The sequence below is a fragment of the Camelus ferus genome, chromosome 22 (genome assembly GCF_009834535.1).
Source record: "Camelus ferus isolate YT-003-E chromosome 22, BCGSAC_Cfer_1.0, whole genome shotgun sequence".
NCBI lineage: Eukaryota > Metazoa > Chordata > Mammalia > Artiodactyla > Camelidae > Camelus > Camelus ferus.
The window spans coordinates 17,716,397-17,723,704 of record NC_045717.1 but is presented as its reverse complement, the minus strand read 5'-3'; the positions used below and the strand labels follow the sequence as shown (position 1 = coordinate 17,723,704).

General features: G+C 35.5%; 1 pseudogene; it reads left to right on the top strand.

The window, feature by feature from the left end:
* The first annotated feature begins 2,591 nt into the window (after positions 1-2,591).
* Positions 2,592-3,594, top strand: LOC102506586 (annotated as a pseudogene).
* Positions 3,595-7,308: the final 3,714 nt, after the last annotated feature.

Below are 7,308 nucleotides of genomic sequence, written 5' to 3'. Positions count from 1 at the left end.
TAAATCATAGATAGGAGTTTAATTTTAGAAAATATATTCCTTCCTTGATAAAAAAATAATTATATAATTTTTCTTTTTTAGTTTATTTATGTGATGGATCACATGGTGCTACACCACCTTGTCACTCATGGGATAAACCAACAACACTTGATCATAATTTACTAACTTTAATACACCATTTCATTGATTAGGTGATGTCTTATGGATTTTAAAATCAACTTGGATAGGTAGAGTGGGCCAATAATTGTTTCTTATAACATTCTTATACGGTTTTAGAATCAGGATTGCATTCACTTGATGAAATGAGCCTGGCAGATTTCAATTTTTTCTTTTTTTTCTCTTTTATTTCAAGAACATGTATAAAATATTTGTCAATTGTTCCTTAAAGATTTGTGAGCACTCACTTATAAACTCAGTGGGGCTAATGATTACAGGAAGGAAAAGTCTTTAACTATTTCAATTTCTTTAGAACTTCTTTGAAATCCAGGGTCTCTATTTTTTCTTGCACCAGTCTTGACATTTTATCTGTTTCTGAGATTTTATTCCTTTTGGGGGGTGGGGGGGTTTCAATGTCTTAATATATTTTTCTTATTATTTTTATCCATTAAAATAATCTATTATTTCTGTACTTTTATTTCCCAATTTTAATTTTGTGTTTTCTCCTTGACATTTTTCCTCTTTCTATCTTATTAATCTTTTCCATCAGCTGATTTTGGTTGTATTAATGATGATTTTCTAGATAAAGTTTCTTGATAAATATAGTGAAAGCTGCATATTTCCCACACAGTACTGTTTTAGTTTTAAGTTTTGACCTTTGATGTTTAAATTATTAAATTATAAATATTTCTTCATTTATTTTATGATTTACTACTGAAATAAAATAGTATTTAATAATGTATTTATCCTTCTAACTTATGGCTTTGGAAAACTATTCCTTCTCTATTGATTTATAATGTTAGTGCATTATAATCTATTTATTATTTATACTTCAAAGTGGATGGAGGATTTTCTCATGTCCTAAAACAAAGTAAATTTTTGTTTAAGTCTTCTATGTGCTTGAAAAATATGTTTCATCTTGTTTGGTAAAGAGTCTAAATATAGCCAGGAGCTAATGTCTGAATATTATTAATGCATTATAATTAATAATTCCCAAATTGGATTTTTGAACTCTGTTAAAATTCTCAACTTCAATATTGATTTAGCTACTAGTATTGATTTAGCTACTTCTATTTTACAACTATTTCACTGAAGTTGTGTTGAATATTTATTCCTAACATTCAAGTGATTATTTTTATATAGGTTAATTATATATATGCAAGTCATTACAACTTTCTTTTAACCTTCATGAAATATTCCTCTTTGTTTCTTCATGTGTGCATATGTGTACAACTTTTAAATGTCAACATGCTTTTAAACTACTGATATTTACCTCCACAGCTGAAACAACAAGATCAAATATAAAATTTATAACTAAATTAATAATCACACCTTAATATTGTTTATACTTTATCATTCATTTATACTATAATCAAAATCTCCTCTATTTCCTTAAAAATACTTCACAATTAGCATATCTAAATCAGCATCTAATCTAGCACCCCGTATTGCATATGGTTGTTATGTCCCTTGAATTTCTCTTCATCCTTTTCTTGGTCCTGGCTTATTGATGAGACCAGACCAGTTGTTCTGTGGAATATTTCACCTTCTGGATTTTCTGATTTCTTCTTCAGAGTGTCATTTAGCTTGTTCCTCCATCCTCTCCACATGGTCCCCTATGGCCAATAGACATCTTCTCACTCAGGTCCCAACATCCTTTAACTGTGAACACATTGCTCAGTGGAAGTTCCATTTCACTGTTGCAGAGATTTCCCAGCCTTGCTTCCATGCCCAGACCATTTCTGCAGGGACCCTGTTTCCTTTTACTGGCATCTGGTAACAGAGATATTATGATTATTTTTTCTTTTAACTCCATTTTTTCCCTGCTTTCAAGATTGCTGCCTCAGCTTTCCTTTGGTGCACATTTGCCTGGCATATAACTGTCCATCTTTGTATTTTCATACTTTCTGTTCAGTTACTTTAGAACTAGCAAATACAAAATATGAGACAAGATGGCACAAATGAGTACCAATAAAACAGTATTAAAACAAAAGTGAATGGATTACTCAATTAAAGGACAAAACTTTTCAGAGGAAAAAAAAGGGTTAGGGCCTCAAGATCAAAATACAGGTTTTCTAGAACAAGCAGACTCTTCAAGAGAATATGACTCTGATGGTCTATGTCCGTCTTAATGATTACAAACCTGGGACCTTTTATTTCTTTTCATCATGGTTAATTAAAACTCAATAGCCATTGTAAAGCACTATAGGATTTAAAGGAATTTTCATTCAATTAGAAAAACCCAATAGCCAAACTATGCCTTAAGCGCTTAATATATTGATATCATTTTATCTTTATCATATTACTAAATGGTAAGAAGTATTATCATTTATTCCATCTCACTGATGAAGATTGTGAGACTCAAACAAGTTAAGCAAATAGTTATATAGTATGGAGGTCTTTAATTGCCATTTAATCTATGTTAGAGCCTCTGATTTAACTGCAGTGACTTCATCCTATTTCTGATCTCACCAGATGCAGCATCCTTGTCTGGTCAGAACTATAGCACAGTGTCTGAATTCATCCTCATCGGCTTCTCCACCTTCCCTCAGCATCTCCTGCCTGCCTTCTTCCTGCTGTACCTGCTCATGTACCTGTTCACACTCCTGGGCAACCTGCTCATCATGGCCACCATCTGGAGGGAACGCAGCCTCCACACGCCCATGTACCTCTTCCTGTGCGCCCTCTCCATCTCCGAGATTCTGTTCACTGTTGCCATCACCCCTCGAATGCTGGTCGACATGCTCTCCACCCACCACTCCATCTCCTTCATGGCCTGTGCCAACCAGATGTTCTTCTCCTTCACGTTTGGCTTCACCCACTCTTTCCTGCTCATGATCATGGGCTATGACCGCTACGTGGCCATCTGCCACCCCCTGCACTACAACGTGCTCATGAGCACACGTGACTGTGCCCGTCTCGTGTCCTGGGCCTGGGCTGGTGGCTCAGTCATGGGGATGATGCTGACATTGATAGTTTTTCATCTCACCTTCTGTGGGTCTAATGAGATCCACCATTTTTTCTGCCATGTGCTTTCTCTCTTGAAGTTGGCCTGCTGGGAGGGGGATGTCATCTGTCACCTTGAGTGTGATCCTGGTTTGTGTCACAGCCCTGATGGGGTGCTTATTCCTCATCGTCATCTCCTATGTCTTCATCGTGGCTGCCATCTTGAAAATCCCCTCTGCCGAGGGCCGGCACAAGACCTTCTCCACATGTGTGTCCCACCTCACCATAGTGATTGTTCACTATGGTTTTGCCTCCATGATCTACCTTAAGCCCAAAGGTCCACATTCTATGGACAGTAACACTCTGATGGCCACCACCTATACAGTTTTCACCCCCTTTCTTAGCCCGATCATTTTCAGCCTCAGGAATAAGGAGCTGAAGAATGCCATAAAGAGAAGCTTCCGCAGAACATTCTGTCCCTCAAGCTCCTGATGGCCATTTTGGTGGTGTGGAAATGTGACAGATGGTTTGGGCTTAAAAACGTCTGTTTCCATAGAGCTCTTGTAATCATTTGGGTCTGAGAAAATACCTACACTCCAAAGGAATTTGATGCATACTAGATATTTCTTTTTCTCCAGTTTCTTTTTCCCCTATTGCATAGTCTCTCCCCAACTCATCATAGTCTCTTACTTATATCCAGTGAGATGAATTCCATCCCATTACCTGTGCCTAAGAATGTGTTATCTATCTTCAAGCAGGTGGTGAGCATCACATGAATCCCATTGAAAGTCACATCAAAAAGAATAAAATATCTACATATAAACTTAACCAAGGAGATAAAAGACCTGTTCCCTGAAAACTATAAAACACTGGTGAAAGAAATTCAATATGATACAAAGAACTGGAAAGATTTTGCACAACAAAGGAAATCATTAACAAAATGAAAAGAAAATCTACTTTGTGGGAGAAGCTATTTGCAAATGATACGATTAATATGGGGTTAATATCTAAAATTTATAAACAGCTCATATAACTCAATATCAAAAAAACCCCAAAGAACCCAATTCAAAAGTGGCTGATGACCTGAATAGATATTTCTCCAAAGAAGACGTATAGATGGCTAACAGGAACATGAAAAAATGCTTAACATTGCTAATCATCAGAGAATTGCAGATCAAAACCACAGTGATATATCACCTCGCACCTGTGAAAAGGGTATCTTCCAAAAGTCTATCAATAACAAATATTAGTGAGGAGGTAAAGAAAAGGTACCCTAGTACACTGTTGGTGGGACTATAAATTGGTGCAGCCACTATGGAAAACAGTATGGAGGTTTCTCAAAAAAACAAAATAGAATTACCATATGATCCAGATATTCCACTCCTGGGCATATATCCAAAGAAAGCAAAAGCACTAATTCGAAGAGATACTTGCATCCCCATGTTCATAGCAGCATCATTTAAAGTAGCCAAGATATAGAAGTAACCTAAGTGCTCATCAACAGATGAATGGATAAAGTATGTGATATATATAGATAATGGAATATTACTCAGCCATTAAAAGCATGAAATTTGCCTTTGCAGCAACATTGATGGAGCTGAGGGTATTATGCTTAGTCAAATAAGTTAGGCAGAGAAAGACAAATACTGTATGTTACCACATATATATGGAATCTAAAAAATAAAATGAAGAAATGATAAAAACAGAAACAGATTCACAGATATAGAGGACAATCTAGTGGTTACTAGTGTAGGGTGGGAAGATGGGAGGGGCCTTATAGGTGTAAGGGACTAAGAGTTACAAACTGCTATGTATAAAATACAAGTACAAGTAAGTAAGCTACAAAAATATATTGTGCAGCACATTGTATGAGTTTCAGGTGTACAACATAGTGATTCAATATTTTTATAGATTGTATAAAATATTGTCGATATCCTTTGTGCTGTGCAATATCCTTGAAGCTAATTTATTTTATATGTAGTAGTTTGTAACTCTTACTCTGCTACCCCTACCTTTCTTCTCCCTACTTCCCTGTCTATAAAAATACTGAATCACTATGTTGTACACCTGAAACTAATATAATATTATAAACCATCTATACATCAATAAAAAATTCATTTACTCAATTAAATTTTTCCTAATTTTGCTCAGTCCTGGTTATGCACAAAACTCTTTTCTCAGTGTTCCTTTTTCATAAACCTTTTATAGCTTCCTTTTTACCTTCAGATTTTGTCCTATGCTTTGCGTATTTCTCTCTCTCTCTCTTTTAAACTCTCCTTAGGACAAAATTACAAAAATTATTTTCCCTTAACAAAATGGATTTCCATTCCTTATACTTTCTTTTTTTTTCACACAAAGATTTTTATTAACTACGGTAGTTTTAATTATGTTAGAATTCTTAACCTTTAAAACCTAAAGTGAAAAATGAGAAGTAAGCTATTATGAACTTTTGCATTAGCATTCTGTAGATTAGCAAGCCTATAAATGCTATTTATAATATTTTTAAAACATGGGCTTTTTATAGAAAATTTCTCAGTGTGGAACCAAACATTAATAGCCATAAATATCTTTAGTTTCTCTTTAAAAGGAAGTCAATGTTCAGTAATTAATGTTTCAGTATCTTATTTTATTTGGGAATGATCTAGATATTCAATAAATTTCCATCATTTAACTTGTCAAATCTCTAGTTTCAAGTTACCAAAAATCTGTAGAAACTATTTTAAGTAGACATACTATTAAACATATTTATTCTTAAACAGTTCACCTAAAAGCTCTTACTCCATTTAGCCATAATTCACTGGCTCCCAACAATTATGTTTAAATTTCATGAGACATTAGACCAAGTCAGCCATTATTGCAAGCTTTTTTTTTTTTTTGCTGACAAATTTTGTAAGAGAGACAATATGATCTTGAGTTTTTGCAAACCTAGATAAATATAAGAATTACACTTGATGTCTCTAAAAGCATGACTGTCTCAGTTAAACCAACAAACTTAAAGTAACTTTAATGCAGAATATCAATTTAATATAAATATTTTCCAGAGCACATGAACCTGAAAGCTATTTGGGTTAGTTCCTATTATACTTCTGAGAATTTATATAACTGCTTAATTTCCTTTAAGCCAATTAAATAGAGCTCATTGACAAAATAATTTTGGCAATACCATCCTGAGGTAGAAATGTTATGGAAACGACAGGCCATCCAAGAAAAAAGCACCACTCGGAGGGTTGGAGTACTCAGATGTATCACGCCAGCGGGCCCAGAGGGGCTTCTGCTCCGAAGCTCTGAGCACCTCCAAGACGTGCGCGTGAGGTTTTACAGGGTTAATTACAAGCTTGGGGTATTCGGCCAATAGGCATGGAACAGCTTTAGCAGCATCATTATCACAAAAGTGGAGGCAGGGAGGCAGCAAACCAACATTCCAAAGCCAGATACAACTCTTTGAAAATCCAGCTGGCTAGCAAAAAACATGAACAGCAAACCAACCCTAATTAACTTAGATTTACGAGTTAGTCCAGCAGAACTCAGATCAGTATTCCGATACTTAGACTTGTGAGTTTTCTTGTTAGCCCAACCCGGCTTTTCCTTCACAATATATCTTATCTAGACATACATATATCCACATAGACACAGAGACCTCATAGTTTTCATTTTAAAACTTAGTCATGAATCAGGTATTACCAAAAAAAAAAATTTTTTTTTATAAATAACCGTTGGAATAAGTTAAGTTTACACACTTCAGTTTAAAAAGACCTCTTTTTCCTTTCTTCCCCTCTCCAGAATTGGAAATGGTCTAGAAAAGCATTTCCTGAGAGTCTTGGTAAGACATTTACATCACAAAGACACAGGGAGAGAAATGCTAGCTCCTTGTAGAAGGACATTTGTTGTTAGAGTCAAAATTATGGAAAGATGTTTTATCAAGCTGGTTGTCTTTAACTTCAAAAGCAAAAGCCCAATTTTGGAATGTTAAAAGAACCCCATGTTGGCCATTTCAGGATGAGATCTCTAGTCGTCTCTGAGTAAGCATAAGCCCCATCCCTGCCCAAGCCCAGCTGGGGAGTCGGTCGGAAGCTGGCTCTCTGATGCTCCTTCCTCTTCTGTTCAGGAGGCTTTACTGCCCATTTTAAAATTGGTTTGTAGAAATAAGATTACTATTGAAAACTCTGTGGTGGGCTGGTGTGCTATTCATGAGCTTAACTCCTCCAA